This window comes from Pygocentrus nattereri, chromosome 20, assembly GCF_015220715.1.
Source record: "Pygocentrus nattereri isolate fPygNat1 chromosome 20, fPygNat1.pri, whole genome shotgun sequence".
NCBI classification, from domain to species: Eukaryota; Metazoa; Chordata; class Actinopteri; order Characiformes; family Serrasalmidae; genus Pygocentrus; species Pygocentrus nattereri.
This window is the reverse complement of record NC_051230.1, coordinates 26609904-26629860: the sequence shown is the minus strand read 5'-3', so window position 1 is coordinate 26629860 and position 19957 is coordinate 26609904.

The window sequence follows — 19957 nt, the reverse complement described above, 5'->3', positions numbered from 1 at the left end:
TGTTGCTAGGCTGTTAATAGGCTATCCCGGGTAGTTGCTAGGTCATAGCTATGGTATCTGCTATTGTATCCCAGTATAGTATCCCAAATGCTTGCTAATGTGTTGCTAGGCATGTGCTGTGGTTTAGTTAAGATATAAACAGAAATGTGTCTTCTAAATTATAAAATATAATAAATTGTACTTGGCACATATATATCTAGGGACATGACCTAGCATAGTGAAAAAAACATCCATTTTGTTTTCAGGTTAACTTTAAACAGGGCCTATGTTCACTGACATTTTACTGAATCTTGCAGCCTCTCCATGGATCACCACCTTACCGTGGTGGAGAGGTTTGCATGCCTAGATGATCCTAGGAGCTATGTTGTCAGGGGTGAAAGCTCCTGGTAGGGTCTCCCAAGGCAAACAGGTCCTAGGTGATGGGCCAGTCAAAGGGTGATCCAAAAACCCCATATGATGGAAACCATCAGGACCCAGTTTCCCTTGCCCGGATTAGGGTTACCAGGGCCTCACCCTGGAGCCAGGCCTGGGGGAGGGGCTCCTCGGCAAGTGCCTGGTGGCCGGGCCTTTACCCATGGGTCCCGGTCGGGCTCAGCCCGGATGAGCTACATGGGACCACTCTCCCATGGACCCACCACCTCAGCTACTGAAACTGGCTCTAGGAACATGGAGCGTGACCTCTCTGGCAGGGAAAAAGCCTGAGCTAGTGTATGAGGCTGAGAGATACTCAACACATGGTGGGGGCTCTGGAACAGACTCCCTCGAGAGGGGTTGGACTTTATTCCATTCTGGAGTTGTCAAGGGTGAGAGACGTTGGGTAGGAGTGGGCTTACTCATTGCTCCCTGGCTCAGCTCCTGTCCGTTGGGGTTTTCTCAGGTGGATGAGAGGGTTGTTTCCCTGTGCCTTCGGGTTGGGGAATGGGCTCTCACTGTTGTCTGTGCTTATGCAGGAACAGCCTCTTCAATCTGAACTCGAGTGGTGTTTTGTTATTGGAGTTTTGCACTTGCCACAGTCTGTCCATAACAAACACCATGTTTGAACACAAAGGTGTGCATAAGTGCACATGGCATCAGGACACCTTAGGCCACAGTTCGTTGATCGGCTTCGTAGTTGTGTCATCGCATTTGCGACCATGTGTTTTGGACACTGATCACCACCTAGTGGTGAGTTGCATCAGATGGCGGGGGGAAATACTGGACAGACTTGTCAGACCCAAACGTGTTGTGACGGTTTGTTGGGAATGTCTGGCAGAGGAACAAAGCTTCGACCACATACCGAGGGAGGCCGGTGACATTGAGTCAGAGTGGGCCCTGTTCTGTGCCTCCATTATCAATACAGCGGATAGGAGCTGTGGCCGCAAGGTTGTAGGTGTATGTCGTGGCGGCAATCCCCAAGCCCGTTGGTGGACACCTTGGGTAAAGGAAGCTGTCAAGCTGAAGAAAGAGTCCTGTCGGGTCTGGTTGGCTTGTGGGACTCTGGGGGCAAAAGATGGGTACTGAAGGGCCAAGTGGGTCTTTGCGGTTGCTGAGGCAAAAACTTGGGTGTGGGAGCAGTTTGCTGAGGCCATGGAGAAAGACAATCGACAGGCACCCGAGAAGGTTCTGGCAAACCGTCAGACGCCTCAGGAGAGGAAAACAGTTCCCAACACTGTATACAGTGGGGTTGGGGGGCTGCTGACTTCGACAGGGGACATCATTGGATGGTGGAAGGAATACTTCAAGGATCTTCTCAATCCCACCAATGATCCTTCTCTAGTGGAGGCAGAGCTTGGAGATTCGAGTGAGGGTCCGCCCATAACTCAGGCTGAGGTAGCCAAAGTGGTTGGAAAACTCCTTGGTGGCAGAGCACGAGGGGTGGATGAGATCTGCCCATAATTCCTGAGGGCTCTGGATGTTGTAGGGCTGTCTTGGTTGACACGCCTCTGCAACATCGCATGGACATCTGGGGCGGTCCCCCTGTAATGGCAGACTGGGGTGGTGGTCCCTCTTTTTAAGAAAGGGGACCGGAGGGTGTGTTCCAACTATCAGGAGATAACACTTCTCAGCCGGTTAGGTCTATGCAGGGGTACCATCTATGCAGAGAGTGAGACCGATAGTCGAATCTCAGCTACAAGAGGAACAATGTGGGTTTCGACCTGGTCGTGGAACACTGGACCAGCTTTTTATCCTCACCATGGTTCTGGAAGGTGCGCGGGAGTTCGCCCAACCAGTCTACTTGTGTTTTGTGGATTTGGAGAAGGTAAATCGACCGTGTCCCTTGGAGGAACCTGTGGGGAGTGCTCCAGGAGTATGGGGTGAGGGGCTTGTTGTTATGGGCCATTCAGTCTCTATACAAATGGAGCAGGAGCTTGGTTCATATAGCCGGCAGTTAGTCAGATTGTTTTCCATCATCAGGCTGGGACCTCAAGCTTTCTCTGGACCAGTTTGCAGCTGAGTGTGAAGCGGCTGGGATGAAAATCGGCACCTCTAAATCTGAGACCATGGTCCTCAGTTGAAAAAGGGTGGAATGCTCTGTCCAGATCTGGAGTGAATTCTTGCCACAAGTGGAGGAGTTTAAATATTTTGGGATTTTGTTCACGAGCGAAGGAAGGATGGAGCGAGAGGTTGACAGGCAGATTGGTGTGGCATCTGCAGTAATGCAGACACTATACTGGTCTGTCAGCGAGCTGAGCCAGAAGGTGAAGCTGTCAATTTAACGGTCAGTCTATGTTCTGACTCTCACCTATGGTTACGAGCTTTGGGTAGTGACCAAAAGAATGAGATCACGGATACAAGCGGCCAAAATGAGCTTTCTCCGCAGGGTCGCTGGGCTCTCACTTAGAGATAGGGTGAGAATCTCTGCAATTTGGGAGATGCTCGGAGTAGAGCCGCTGCTCCTCCACGTTGAGAGAAGCCAGTTGAGGTGGTTCGGAAAACTGGTAAGGACGCCTCTGGATGCCTCCCTAGGGAGGCGTTCCAGACATGTCTGACAGGGAGGAGACCCCAGGCTCTTTGGCTGCAGCCCCTGCGACCCAGACCCGGATAAGCAGGTGGCGATGGATGGATGGATGGATGGATGGATGGATGCATGGATGGATGGATGGATGGATGGATGGATGGATGGATGGATGGATTTTACTGAATGTATAAACTTCACCACCTACTCATAAAATGGATATTAAAAAGAATCCTCCTTAGATTTATTTTGTTATGTGTCCACTTAAGATGTCTATTATCAATTAAAATGACCACTTAAGACATCTTTGTTGACATTTCAATTCCATCCATATTTCATTGTATATGACTAGCAATATCTGACATGACTTTACCTCGGTCATTTTTTTCTTCCAATTCGACCACTGCCCAAGCCTTCCCTCTTCCCCACAGTATTCTATCAATTGGGTGTGGCCATTACATCACCCCTGTCTTAATGCTCCAACAGGCTCTCTTAAACTGCCATCACTCAACTTCCTGATTAGTGCCTTGACCTATAATGTCTATCTTCATTTCGATCAGCCTCCTCCACGGACGTGGATAAGGAGGGTCAAGGGATGAGAAGTATCCTGGAGTCGATGAGGGATTTCCAGGCTAAGGAACTATATAGTCCCTGAGAGGATCTGCAGAGGCGACAATATGGCCACAGAGCAATGCAGCCACACAAGAGTTACAGCTATCTGGGGGCCAATGCGGAGGAACTAGAGCGGCTCAATTAGGAGAGAGCGCTCCACAGGGAGAGAGCAGACCGTTCACTGGCTGATCGCTTCCACTTTGATTAAAAGTAGATGGAGGCAGCAGTTAGAAGGCACATTCAGAGTGCGTCTGTCTGAGCATGTCTGTTTGTGTGTATATGAGAGAGAGGGATGATGCTGGTTAAACTAATTTGTAGTAATATAATGCCCATGTAAGATGTAGCAAAGTACTCTGTCTCACTCTCACTCCTTCCAAAATCAAGAAATCAACTTGAGTGGCTGAGGCACTGTTTGACACACTTCATGATTAAGCCAAAGCAAAAATAAATCATAAGTTCAGTGGTGTAGCAAATCATCTCTAGGCCTGCATGTCCACCAAGACCTGACGTAATAGCACACAATCTTTAAAGAGCCATGATCATTAAAATGTAATGGTAGAAAACATAAAATATGTATAAACTGGTGGCTTTGTATTATATATCAATACTACTGGAGACCTCTAACAGCTAACACAACTTTGCGACACACAGTGAGCATTTCCAAGAACTACACACCAGGTGAAAAAACAAGAACTGGCATGGGGGGCCCCAAAAACATTCAGAACATCTACATTTATAAGAGAAAGTTAAATTCACTTTACCAATACAGCTTAAATATCAAACATACTTTACCATGATCTGAAATTCGACCAGATTGAATGTTCAGAGAGATTACCAAATTCTTTTTGTTATTATATCAAAAAGTTTACACTTACTGCAAGACGTAAAAAATAGGCTGTTAAGAAAGCCACAGCAGTCGGCAAGTAAAATACAAAAAAGTTCAGATAGTAGGAAAAATGTAAATAAAAACAGACAGCAATAGATTGATAAATCTCATTTGATATGTGCTGAATTGAAAACAATTCAAAGACAAGATATTTAGTCTTTCCACTAATTAACTTTTTGATGCCTGCAACATGTTCCAAAAAAGCTGGCCACAGGGGCATGTTTACCACTGTGTTACAACATCTTTCCTTTAGCAATGTTCAGTCATTGTTTGGGAAATGAGGAAAAATATGAAATTGCAAGTGATTTCCAAAGCCATGAACCTGAGTTTTACATAAAAAGTTAGTCATTGCAGAGTCACTCTGGAGTTCAGTAATAAATCATTTGAAAAACATTTAGCATTATAATGTCACAGTTTTCAGAATCCAGCTTACCTCTGGAACACTTTCACGTGTTTTTCCGTACAGCTGTACGGAAAATACTGCAAACTTTACTCAGTAGCAGAGACAGTGGAGAATTTAAGGATCCTGTAAAAACACAATATTTTAACAGTAAAATGTATACATTTAATTTCATATAATTTGTTACCTTTTTCTGATTCTGTTTCCCAAACATAAGTGGGGAACAGTGGAACTTTCTCTACTTCAGTGGTCAACAACACTCTTCCTGAAGATTTACCTTCCCTCAGGTTTCACCTCCAACCCATATCTACCACGTCTCATTCAGGTAATCAAGGGTTTCTGAAGGCAATTAGATGGATCAGGTGGAGTTGGTTTAGGGTTGGAGCTAAAGTCTGCAGAGAGGTAGATCTCCAAGAACAGGGCTGGTGACCACTGTTCTACTTCTAAAAGTTCCAAGGTTAGAGCTAAGTAGATTTACGGTAATACCAGACATCATCAAGGAGGAGAAAGATCTCTGGTTGAAATATGGATGGGAAATATTGTAGTGCTCATTATGGTGTTTGTTTATGGGGAAAGTTCCACCATTCAATATAAAGAGCCAAGCAGCTTGCTGTTTAAGCTACCATCTGGAAAAGCCCCCTCTTGTGGAGATATGTGCATGAGCAGTAGCCAGAACAAGATGAAATTTTTTTGTTCATTTGAGTTAAACAACAAAAAACTATTTAAGCGGTTTTGCCAGATTTGGTTAGTGATTTTAAATAGGTTTGTGAAACAGTAATGTGGCTTTCAATTTCAGTTTTATACATCTCTCTCCATCCAAAGAGATAGGAGCTTGGTTTTAATGAGTGGAAATAACTGCCCAGCAGCGTTTTCAAGATTTAAAAACCCAGTCACTTTAACTTGGTTGTTTTGCTTCAGCAAGTATGGACCATTGGGGTTCCTCCTTAATGAAACATGATACCTAATTTCCTAAAATATTTAGCTCACTGTTTAGTGGTAAACTAGTCCTTTTTTGGTTCCCACTCAGTTCTCTAAGGTAATCTAATCTAAGGCCTTGATGTTCCTGCAGTTTTCTAGACTGTTATCTTAAGCTCACAACTTGTTTGTCTTGTGATGTCAAGATCACAAAAGTAGTTTCCTTAAGGTCACAACTTATTTGCCTTTTTGTCTGATTTGTCTTGTGATTTCAAGAAGCTATGATCTCAAGAAAACAACTTTTGTTATCCTGACATCACAAGACAAATTAGCTGTGAATTCAAAATAACAGTCCAGAGAATTTTAACGACCTTAAGGCTTCTCTAGACTTCCGTAGTTCTTTTTCCCCATCAGGTTACTGGTCAATCATTGACCATGTCTGATTATATCGCCCTATCACTCAGGCCTACACCAACCATGGTTTGCTGGTTATCTAAATATGACTGTAAAATTATGATGCTGAAATATTAGCCCCTCTGAAGCAAGCATCATGACTTTTGGCCAAGTCATCACTATGAGTTGCACCAGCCATTAATTCTCTTGTTTATTGATTTAGGACCTGCTTCTTCTTAGCATTCAGTCAAAACTGTAGATGCTACAACAAACAGCAAAACTGGCCTCCAATCAATCCAAATAAAATCACTTGCATCAAAATCTTTAGCCTCACTATATAATCTGATGTAAAGCTTCAGTGAGCTTGCTTGGCAGCTCCAAACTATAAGTCATTTGGTCAATTTGCATACTCTTATCTCCAAATAGTGCGATTCATGCCAAAGTGCTGTCCACCTTCGGCTGCGTATTTGAATTTTGGCAAAGCTGTGCATGTACAATGACTTCTCCCTTGATGGCACAGTCAGTGCTGTATGGAACACTGGCTGTTCTAAATGCAAAAAAACAAAAAAAAAACAAACAATGGATGGAAGAGAGAGAGCGAGAGAGAGAGAAAAGACAGGCGCCGACTCTAAGCGAGCTGTCAAGTCGTCTTCGCGATTCATACGAGGGCTTTCATCTGCAGCCCAGCCTCTTCGTAGTAATTATTCTGCATATTTTATAAGCCCACCACCTCCTCGTCAGAACGCACACAGTCTTTTTACTCACTTAGGGCTGGTTAGAGTGTCATTGTAATTTAAATGTCTGGCACAGTGAATGTTGCAAATGCAAACTATTCTACAGAATATTCTAAAGAATATATTGATATTTGGAGGAAAGCCCATGGTGGAAGCCACTTTGAGTGTTTTTGCCCAAACAGTGTAACACCATAGTGTGTGTATATATATATATATATATATATATATATATATATATTATACTATAAATCTGTGCATGATTTAGTCTATAAACAAATACAAATAAAAGTCTGACACAGTAGATGGTATTTGTTGCTAATGCAAAGGAGAAAAATGAGCTTCAAACTGCGATACAGTACAGAGCAAAATCAAGGGCCACCCCTCATTTATTTGAGCAGCCATTGAGTAAGTTATTCACTTTTCAGGCAATATTTCTGAGATTAGATACACTTGCCCGAGAAACAGGGAACGTCAAAGGAAAATATGTGAAAAATCAGGCACTTCCAAAGCTTGAGTTTCAGGAAATATTTACTCCTAACAATTCTCCAAGACCAGGCAGACCACCAAAACTGTCACCATCCATTGAACAGTATATGTAAAGCTTTCATCTCTGAGACATGACCCACACTTGCTTTATTGTTTGTCCATCCTTTCACTATAAGAACTCAATGCCATGGATCTGAAAGGACGTGTAGGTGTCAAGAAGGTAAGAAAGAAGGAAGAAAGAAGAAAAACTGTTAATCAAGCAAAGGTGCAAAAGTTAGACACAACACAGGAGACTTACACGTTTTTCCATGCTTCAGTCTCTTGTGTTGTGTCTAACTTCTGCACAGGATTGTAGATGAGATGCCTTCATCAGATATTCGATGATGTTATATCTTCATCATAAGCCCCCATTTTGCCATATTATGGATTAAAGGTTGCACGTGGAAAACATTCTTGGGAGTATATTGATACAGTATTTAGAAAAAAGTCTGTGGACACAGCAAATTAGAATGTTACTTGTCTGACTGTATATTTTAGATACGACAGTCACTACTAGTTACAATAAATCTGTACATGATTCAGATCTTGGCACACGTGCATGCAATGACATGAACGCGGTGTGTCTTACGTTTTTGAGTTTGTTTAGTTTTGTTTAGTTTGTTTAACAATGTTTGCTTTGTTTGTTTAACAATATATTGCATGTCTAACGTACGGCACCCAAAGGCTGATGCAACATAGAATCTTTAACTTTTATAGCTGCATTAGGCCTCACTCATAATCTTAAGACAGGCATTGAGATGCATATATGTGGGAAGCCTTAATTAGTTTCAGACCTGAAGCTAGAACATGACTCCAATCAAGAAATGCCTCTTCTGTTCCAGGATTGCCACTGAAATGGCCAGAAAATGGAGCCAGAATAAGAAAACAAGGAGGGATCCAAAATCAGATCAGGGCCCAGCCACACAGGCAACTATTACCACTGATTTTGCTGGGCAGCGTACAAAGCATAAGGAATAAAGCTGACAAATTACATGCATGGGCCCAGTTTTTTTCTGACTATTGTCATTCATCTTTTATGTGCCTGTCAGAATTGTGGCACTCATAGATGGATCTGGATGCATCACTTGATGTTGATGAACTTCCCGCTTACTAGGGTGGACCACAATGAAAACTCAGGTTACAAAAAAAACAAGCTGTGCACAAAAGAACTGCTGGCATTATATTTAAAGCCATGTTATTTAGCAAGGGCGACCACACACATGGAAATCTGACATATAGCAAAATATGGGATTCAAATATATATGACACTTATTTATATGACATATGATGTCACATACTGTATATGGATGTCCTTTATACCAGTGTCTTCAGTGGTCAGGACCCCCATGGACCCTATTCTGGGTGGTGGATCATTGTCAGCACTGCAGTAACACTGACGTGGTGGTGGTGGTGTGTTAGCTTGGGTTGTACTGGTACGAGTGGATCAGAAACAGTGCTGCTGGAGTTTTTAAACACTATGTCTCACTGAGTCACTCACTGTCCACTCCATTAGACACTCCTACCTTGTCAGTCCACCTTGTAGGTGTAAAGTCAGAGACGATAACTCATCTGCTGCTGCGGTTTGTGTTGCTCATCTTTTAGTCCTTCATCAGTGCTCACAGGGCGCTGCCATTTAAGATATTTGTGCATATATTGCCATATGTCAGATTTCCATATTGGTGGATTGGCCTATTTTCGGTGTATATCGGTCCTCGAGTTGCTACGAGCACCACTTACGAGTTTGTAACTCAGACAGACAGTGAAGCATCCAGAAGCAGCTAACTTCACACTGGGGGGTTTTAATCTTTGTAGGCTTGTTGAGTTTGTGCCAGCTTATTATCAGTGTGTTACCTGCTCCAGCTGAGATGAAGCCTGCTTGGATTTATGCTATGGTAACCATCCAAAATGCTTATGATTCAGAAGCATTCCCTAGCCTGGGTAGTTCAAACCATAACATTAGAAAGTTCTCACCTACACACCAATCTAAGATCAAGGTGTGAAAAGACTAAAAGGATTGAGGTCAGGAGATTCAGACAGCAGAAGCACGAGAGGCCTTGCAGACCTGTCTGTAATGCACACAGTGAAAAGGACATTAATTAAGCCACTGAGATGATCTGATATTTGGAGAAAAGCCTGTGGTTGAGTGTTTTTAGGCCACCATCAGCTCTTTTTACAAAAAAATACAATAAATCTGTGCAAAATTTAGGCCATAATTCTTTAAAAGAAACAAGGTGAATGTGGAAACATGACAGGTAGGGAAGAAAAAGGAGCAAGTGAGCAAACAAAGAGGAGGAGAGGAATGGCAGAGAGAGAGAGAGAGAGAGAGAGAGAGAGAGAGAGAGGTTAGGCGTAGCACCTTGATGTGGATTAAAGTCTTGTCAGAGACGGAGTGACGCGCCCTTGAACACCATCACCTTGTAAAGTGTCGCGTCATCACATTCACACCAGCTCTGCTGGAGGGGGCCGTCATCAAGCATGTGTGTGTGTGTGTGTGTGTGTACACACACATATGCACAAGGCTCCGCCATATCAAGCTCCAGTGTCCCGTGACGGCAGATTAAAGAGGGGGGGAATGAAAGAGCGATAGAATAAAGCCACACTCATCCGCTCAGCAGGGATGGTGGCGCGTGGCTAAGACGGGGATGGAGCGAATATTGGAGGGAGGGCACAGAAGAGGATGAGGGTTTGGAGAAGACAGAAGGTAGAACCAATTGGTTTTGTTGGCTCTTCGACAAAGTCAACAAGATCACATCGGGCATGGATGTTAACCACATTCTATCTCTTTGACACTTGTTGCGACATCCATAAAAGATTTCTTCTTTTTACGTGCTCAAAATGAACTGACTGCACGTCACACAACAGCATATCAGCCCCCCAATCCATCTGAGTGGCAGACATTGCCAGTGATAGCAGCACTATTTCTCATTCAGTGCTTATTGAGATAAGATGAAATTCTCTCAAAAGTGTGACTTTTCAACTGACACAACATTTGTGTTTATATGTAGAAGAGAGAATATTATATTATGATTTCAGTTTGAGGAAAAGTTACTGTCAATACAGAACAGATGCCCATAATGTTCTCAAACAATGTGTTTGGATTTGTTGTTTTTTTGGATTTGTAGTTTTATCTGCTGTTGTGTTTTTTTTATTTCCTTTAGTCATTTTTGATTTGCAGCTGAAATTTATTTTTTATTTTTTTGCATTTTTTACTTGTCTTTCTTTTTTACGTTCCCGTCATGATTTTTGTCTTGACTTTTTGACTTCTGAAGTCGCATGTTTTCCTTTTTGATATGCTGTGTTTATAATTTGTTGTATTTTTAGATTTTTTTGTTGAATTTTTAGAGTTTCTGTTGTGATTACTGATTTGCAGTCATCTACAAGGTGGATTTGTTGTGTTAGCAGTATTTAATTTTTTTTTTTTTCTGTTCCCTGTTGCATTTTTAAAATGTTGTGTTTTTGGATTTTATGTTGTGTTTTTTTTTCTTTATGTTGCATTTTGTAATTTGATGTTTTGTCTTTGTTTGCATTTATTGTGCTTTTTCATTGTTTTGTTCCCTTCCATTCCAGGGCACTTCTGTAGTATTCGTGTTTTTTTAAAAAGCAAAAACCAACCTTAATATTTTTGCTATGTTTTTGTCACATTTGATATTTAATTACAAATCAGTTCTCTTGGTCAGTGTTGACATTTTGAGTGGAAATCAAAATGTAATTAATTCCATACTTAATTACCATTCAAACAGTACAGAAAAACAAACAATTACTCCAACTCCATGTATTATTATTTGTATTCAGCAACTGAAAATGCAAAACGATTGAGTTGCTATTAAGCTACTGGAGTGAATGTAGTCCTTCCGCCCAATGACAGCTGGGATAGGCTCCAGGACCATCTCGTGACCCAGAATGATGAGAAAATTTAGAAAGTGTGTGTGTGTGTGTGTGTGTGTGTGTGTGTGTGTGTGTGTGTGTGTGTGTGTGTGTGTGTGTGTGTGTGTGAATAAAGTTCAATTAAGATTTTAAGGTGTGCCTTCATCTTAAATACATATGGAACCATTAAAGAAACAACCAACAGGAAGCCTTTACACTCACCAAGGGAAAACCTATGAACAAACCAGTGAACCAACAAATGAGAACAAGTAAAACCAAAACACACAAGCTTGTTCAAACATGTAGAAGTTTCTCTGAGAAAAGCAAGAATATAAAGCAAATGTGTTTTAAATTTTAAAAACTGGAGAGGAAGAAAAGAAGGATAAAGATAAAACTGCATGAGAGAGTGTGTGTGTGTGTGTGTGTGTGTGTGTGTGTGTGTGTGTGTGTGTGTGTGTGTGTGTGTGTGTGTGTGTCCGTCCACGAGAGTGTGATGGAAGCGCGGTAATGAGGCGGAGCAGAGGATGGTGGCAGAGGGAATGAAATATTAAAGTTTCTAATTAAACAGAGAGACCTCTTCCACTCCCGTGAAGGTTGTTTGGGCCATTATTGCTATAACATGTGATCGCCGGTGACCCAGGTCCTTTTTGAAGCCTACAATATTACACACATATGTACATTTACCTCCACACACATATATCCTGCCTGCACACTTTACTATGCATGCATGGTGCTGTGTGAAAGTCAGAGACCAGCCTTCATTCATTTCATTTCCAATCAAAACAGCCTTTAGAAATAAGTTAGTCATTTGTAAAACACTAAAACATTTTCAGTCTGTAGTCTGTTCACGTTTCCAACTTTCATTCTTTCTGTAACACTTGCTTTCACTATTTCAAAGAAATGTGCAAATTTTGCAGAACTCCGAAGTCTTACATGTTGTTTATATGTATATCAATCATTCTCAGCACTGCAATAACACAGCATCCTGTGACCACTGATGAAGGACTAGGGGATGACCACCACATCTACAACGTGGACTGACAAGGTAGGAGTCTCTAATAGAGTGGACAGTGAGTGGACACAGTGTTTAAAAGCTCCAGCAGCACTGCTGTGTCTGATCCACTCGTACCAGTGCGACACACACTAACACATCACCACCAAGTCAGTGTTACTGCAGGACCGAGAATGATCCACCACCCAAATAGTACCTGCTCTGTGAGGGTCCATGGGGGTCCTGACCACTGAAGTACAGGGTAAAAGGGGGCTAACTAAGTATGCAGAGTAACTGTAGAACTACAAAGTGCAGCTATACAGTAAGTGGACCTGATAAAATGGACAATCATTGTAGAAACAAGGTCATAATTTTATGCCTGATCGGTGTATATATATATATATATATATATATATATAGTAATATACACTTCTGTAGCCCAAGAATAATAAGCCTGAGTTTTTTTAATTGGTTAAAAGCCCATAAAATTAGTTTATGCAGTTTGATTGGTCAGAATCATGTCTTTTAAAAAATACTACTATTACAACATTTATTAATTTAATATTGATCATAAAAGAGTGAATCATAGAAGTTAGGCTACTAACTACCCATGCTCACTGCCGCACTGTTGCAGTCTGGTGCCAAACGATCCACTGACCATAACTAGCTTTGACAACTTGTACTCCCAATTATAAAGTTCAACAGCGCCATGCCGGTAATGTGCTGGTAGAGTGTAGCCTGGAAAGGTCATTCTAATACAGATTCATTCTAGATTCAGTCATTCTAATCAGATTAGCAGTGATACAACTGTTTCTACGATGACCTCTCAGCTGCTGTGGTTTGCCCAGAGACTTACCGCCGTGTTTAGCTTAGCACAAGATGCTACGACTTGATATTTTTGTCGGAATGTACTGATTGCACTGCTATTGCAATACGAGCTATGTATAATGCTACTGCTCATATAAGGTATCTTGATTTTACTTAGCATGCTGTTTAATATGAATTAATAATAAAAGAAACTAACTCAATCGAAAGCAAAGTGAAACCATCAGTTGATTTTAAAGGCTTTATAGAACCTTGTTCTTTTATGGCATCAAGCCAAAGAACCTTGTCTGGTTCCTTTCTTTTTAAAGTGTGTAAGCCAGTGAAAGAATCATCCCTTCCTAGAACCGTACGTCCAAGCTGAGAACATTCCCATATTCAGGTGCAACATCCCTCCACATCTTTCTTGTTCCTGCTCTCCTTATCCATCTCACTACAGACTGGTCATAGTAGCCCTGATAACAAGCCCCATAACTTATTTATGGAAAAGAAGCGCGGAATTCTCAGTCAGGGGATTTCGTTGCTTCCTTGACATTCAGCCCACTGTTTTTTTTTTTCTTTAAACCAAGATGGGTAAGCCAAAAGTAGCAAAGAAGAAAAGAATGAGAGAGAGAGAGAGAGAGAGAGAGAGAGAGAGAGAGAGAGAGAGAGAGAGACAGAGAAGCAGATCACACGCTCAGGAGAAGACAGCATGGTCAGAGGTGGAGAAGCAATTGCCTCAAACTGCCTCCACAGCATTGAAAAATAGATGCCTCGCCAGGTTAGTTTTGCAGGCAGATGTTGAAAAATGCAAAAGACCTTGCTATATGCATTCACAATGACAAAGGGACACAGAGACCACAGCTGTATCGCAGCAGAAACTCCAGACCTTGCCTGAATTTCAACTGTTTTATTAACATCACAGTGGACGCATGCATCACATCTCAAACATGGCTTTAAATATTGTAGGACTTGAAGTTGTCATGGATGTATATATACGCATGTATGTGAAAGATTCAGCAAATTGATTATTGACTCATCGTCTCAGACGGACTGATGCGTTTCAAGTGGTCAGTAGATGGCACTGTGCTCCTCAGAAGAGAGTGGCAGGAACCAGATAGAGTGGAGTCTGTTCCCACTTTCGCTGCTGTTCTCTTCACTTTGTCCTTAAAGGGGGGAATCCCCATGTAAAAGTGGCAGCGCACTCTTAAATATAAAGGTGCGAAGTGGAGTGATGCTTTTGCTCTCTGTGCTTCTTTAGAGCCATTTTTGCAAACGAGAATGTGCAAGTGTGAAGAATCTTGAACAAGTTTAATAGGAGGTTTTTCCTAGAACCATACGTTCAAGCCAAGTACCATTTTTAGTTTCTCTCATAAGGTTGCCTAGAAAAGACTAAAGCAACCTTCTCTATTTCATTTGAATGACCCATATCATAAAAAAATTACTTGTTTTGAAATTAAAGTGGTTGTTGAAATATGTAAACACTTAAAAATGGGGGGAAAAACAAACAATCATTCAATCCGCAGTGCATACTGTCAATACAAGCTAAGCTGCAAAACAGCCCATTTTGAATTCATTGATTATTTGTTGATTCACGCCGTTTCATGGGATTATTTGTCGCCGTTTACATTTACATTTATGGCATTTGGCTGACGCTCTTATCCAGAGCGACTTACAATTTGATCATTTTACACAGGTAGGCCAAGGTGGTGTTAGGAGTCTTGCCCAAGGACTCTTATTGGTATAGTGTAGGGTGCTTGCCCAGGTGGGGATTGAACCCCAGTCTACAGCGTAGAAGGCAAAGGTGTTAACCACTACACTAACCAACCACGTTTAGCTTGTTGATTCATGTTGAAGTTATAAGGAGATTTTTTTTTACCCAGTTTTCTTCCTCATTGGTCAGTTTCAACCACTAGCTAACGCTTTGCCCGTCACACAATGTTACACAAGCTGAGAGAGTGAGGTCAACCTCATATTTCCCTCTCAGTAGACAATTCCACCCACTAGCTAGCTCTGCCACTGTCGCATGATGTTATGCAAGCTGGGAGAGTGAAGGATACCACATATTCCACTGGAACATGTGAAGACAGCCACAGCATCTTTTCAACCTGCTGCTGAAGCAACATCACTGGGCAGCTCAACATGCTTGGAGGAGAGTGCTATCAACCAATTCTGTTACATATGTATGCATAAATTTGAATACCCTTGGTGTGTCTTGTTCATTTTCTTAAAAATAAGAAACTTCCTTTAGTAAATAAACTAAAACAAGACCCATTTTAAAGCACAAAATGTTTTTTTTTTTGCTGATTTAACATATTGATGCATATAACATATTAAATGTGCCATAACCATTACCACATTTTATGTTTCCCTAATATGGTAAATATAGCAAGTAAACAACAGCTGTGTATTCTCTCTGGTGTGGGGTGGGAAGGTGTTAGGACAGCCATTCCCCTTCCCCCATTGTTCAGCATCATACTACCATATTGTGCTGTCGGAACAAAACGATGTCTGTTAGCTGATGTATATCCAAAAGTTTGGGAACCCCTGATCAATTGACATATTTGTTGCTTTTGCAGTTGAAAATAAATAGACATACTCTAGAGAAAACTCACTTCTGTGAGGCCAGTGAGGCCATTTATGCTCTCTTGGTCTCCCAACCATGGACGTTGGGGATCGAGCTCACAATCACCCAACTCAGACAGTTATGTTCTGTCTTGGATCCTGCACTATATAAAGCTGTCCAAATGAAATGTCTATCAAGTGAAGATTTCTGTCATACACTATTTATTCTCAGTAAAATTTCATATAATAAATATTATTTCTACAAGAGTTTATAGTGACATTTAAGGCCAACTATGAAGAAGTGTTAATGCCAGTAAAGCACACAATCATGAAGCTGAAAAGTCAAAACAAGCCGAAAACAAGAAACTATGAGTGGCTGGGAGCATAATGATAGTGCAGGTGAGCCAGCAAATGGAAGGTTGTAGGGTCAAATGACCAAATAACCCAGGACTGACTATGTATACCTGCTTGTGTCCTTTATTTAGTATTCACCCTACTGCCCCAGATGGTGCTGGCCTGCTGGTGATGCTATGCTGCACCTACACTGTATGTAGTTAGGCAGCAAAGTGACAACACTTCCTTGTACAGGGTGGGCCATTTATATGGATACACCCAAATAAAATGGGAATGGTTGGTGATATTAACTTCCTGTTTGTGGTACATTAGTATATGGGAGGGGAAAACTTTTCAAGATGGGTGGTGACCATGGTGGCCATTTTGAAGTCGGCCATTCTGGATCCAGCTTTAGTTTTTTCAATGGGAAGACGGTCGTGTGACACATCAAACTGAGTTTTTCCAGCAAGATGGTGCACCACCACATTATGGGTGTCAGGTCCGAGCATTCCAAGATGAACAGTTTCCTGTAAAGTGGATTGGTCGTCGTGGGCCAGTTGAAAGGCCCTCGTCTCCCGATCTGACCCCCTTAGACTTTTATCTTTGGGGTCATCTGAAGGCAGTTGTCTATGCTGTGAAGATACGAGATGTGCAGCATCTGAAACTACGGATACTGGAAGCCTGTGCTGGCATTTCTTCTGTGGTGTTGCTCTCAGTGTGTGAAGAGTGGGAGAAGAGGCTGCGCTGACAATCCAACACAATGGGCAGCACTTTGAACACATTTTATAAGTGGTCAGAAACTTGTAAATAACTCATGAAAGAAAAAGTTACGTTAAAACCAAAGCACACCATTGTTTTTCTTGTGAAATTCTCAATAAGTTTGATGTGTCAAATGACCCTCTTCCCATTGAAAAAACTAAAGCTGGATCCAGAATGGCCGACTTCAAAATGGCCACCATGGTCACCACCCATCTTGAAAAGTTTTCCCCTCCCATATACTAATGTGCCACAAACAGGAAGTCAATATCACCAACCATTCCCATTTTATTTGGGTGTATCCATATAAATGGCCACCCTGTAGAATCAGTAAAGCATAATAATAGATGTCCAGATAATATTTCATCAAAAACTTAGAACACTATCCAAAACAACAGGCCATTACTATAAAGAGAAGAATAAACCTGCATGAGTTCGAATATAACTGCACCAGTTAAGACGAAAAGGAAAATTAGAATAAGAATCTTCAGCTTTTTCAGATGACACCACTCTGTGCTGTACATGAAGTCAGAGGTGTATTTGGTTAAGATTCCGATTTTTAATTGGACACTGTGTTGTTTGAGTACCTGAGTATGTTTAGCCTCTGTACCTATGTTAGCCTAGTGTATCCTTACACCTGTCTTTGGTCATCATATGCAGAGTGACACCAAACTGTACTGAGGGAAGATTCTGGTTATCCTAAATGGCTGACCCTTCTTTTACCTAGTTTTTTGGTCCCACTTTATATTTAGTGTCTCTAATAAATGTGTAGTTACACATGAATACCGTATGCAACAACACTAACTACTGACGATTTAGTAAATATTCCAGGTGGATTACAGATGTACAGCCTATGTAATTACGTGTGTGTGTGTGTGTGTGTGTGTGTGTGTGTGTGTTAATGTCTAAAAAGTTACATTTTAAGATGAGGGGACATCTGCTGTTCTGTCACATGTACATACAGAATGGTTTAAAGCTGAAACTGGTTATAGTGTCACAGCACTAGCAACATAAATGCTAGCTAAATGTTAGGAAAGCTGGCAGATACAGTGTAAGAAATGTCTTAATGCTTGTTATTAGAAACTTTTACAGCTGAGGAATGAAAATTCTAAAAAATGCTGTTCCAGTCTGATTACAAATGTAATTACATTTGTGTTATTACCCTTGTGTAATTACACGAGAGAGAATAGGCTGTTACAACTATTAAGATACACTAGTGTAACTACATATGGCAAAATGTGTTGATATACATGTGTAATTACATAAGGTGTACGTCTGTAATCCACCTGTAACAGTCACTAAATCATTAGAAGTTACATTGTCGTTGCATATAAATGAGTTGAGAGAGGTTCTGGAGATTTACGGAAACATTTTGGGTGATTATTGACTTCCAGTGTTTGTTAGCAACATTAGCCTGGTAGCTCTAGTTTAAAAAAAAACAACAAAAGAAGCACAACTAAACATGTATTGGCTGACGTGTATTTGGGGTAAATACATATAAATTTGACTTTTCATATAATAATAATTCAATTATTCCTTTAATACAACCCACTTAAGATCATTTATGAAAAGCCGTCTGTTGAAAAGTTGCAAAACCGAAACTATTGTTCCTTATTTAATCGAACATGCTGAACTCAGGGCAGGGGGCTTGCTTATATCTGTCTGTTCTGACAAATCTGAACTGCTCACCTCCCAGAATAGATTCCCATCAGTGTTTGTTATCCTACATTGTATGAAAATCAATAGTCAGAGACACATTTGCGCTAAAAAAGGAGGCTGCAAACGCATCGAGGTGCTCACAGAGGTACAAGCAAAATCAAAAAGGTCAGAACTTAAAAGAAGCTTGTGCTACAGAGGGGGGCAACTGATGGAGCCAAACTGTTAGGGAAAAAAAAAGCAAACGTTCTTCAAACCTGATGATCTCTGACACCTATGGGTCAGGGGGTCTACACCCTGAGGCCAAGGCAGGTAAACTTTGGTTCTACTTCAAAAATGGAAGATTTCTTTTTCTCCATTTTTTTTTTCACTTTCTTTGCAAAACTGCTATTTGCTCAAGGAGGAGAGTTCTTCTTCTCCTACCTGCATACTAATTTGGCTTTCCCAACTTGCTTACCTCTTTGGAATAAAAACTAGGAAAGAAAAACTTCTAACTAACCAACAAGATGCAAGATGAAACTTTAAAAGCATGTCTTAAACTTCTGCATTTTCCTTTTCCTCACCTTCTAGCGTTTGTGTGTGTGAGAGCTCTCTCCATCTCTGCCTTTATAATCCTCCCCAGAGATTTCAGATTAGATTCTAGAGGAGGAATTGAATTCACAAGCTAAAAAGGGCCTGTTTGTGCACTGCGTGTATGTGTGTCTTATACCACCCAGAAAAAGGAACTCTTCGGAAAAGGAACTATTACACCAAATGAGTCAACTTTTGGAATTGTTAGAATGGTTCTATGTTTAATGTAAAGGCCTAGAGAAGCTATAGAAGTATATCTTTTGAATAATGTTCCAGTGACCAATAAATGGGCAATATATTTGGTCAAATTTTCTCCTCTTGATGTAAAACTGGGCTGTCCTAATCTTGGGTAACACTTCTGTAAGCATTCCTATTACCAATCACAAGGCTGGCCTCTCTTGCCTCGCCCACACAAAACAGTCTGTTCATTCCTGCCTTCGTGCATTGCTTTGTTCATCCATCCACTGGCACATCTGTTCGTACATTTTTCATCCAGTTACCATCACAAAACAGCTGGATAATGATTTAGTTCTGTTTGAGTGGCAGTGCAGGTAGGACTGCTGTCAAACAAGATGCTCATTAGCCACACCCACACAGTTCTCAGATAGGTCTGAGCAGTGGTCAGCTGTACTTTATCACATGCAGATCTCATATTTTTCATTCAAGCTTTGCTGGATACATAATGTAACACTCCATTTGAGTACCATTCAAACATCCTTAATAATGTACCCTGTATTCTCTGAGACTTTAAGCAAACGTAATGCTTATAGACAGTCTGCTAATTTCAGGAAAGAGAATAAGATTTAAACACATGCAGTCATTCCCGTGTAGCATTCAGTTGATCACAAAAATGTGGGATATGTCTTCTCATTGCACACCTACTCTGCGCAACCACTCAGAGTGGCTCTTCTCAATTTGATCTGTCCTGAATCCAGATGACTGCAGAGGTTCTATCATGTTCTATGGGACTTGTCGAGACTAGAACTCTTTGTTTTGTTATTTATTTGGCATTCATCAGGCT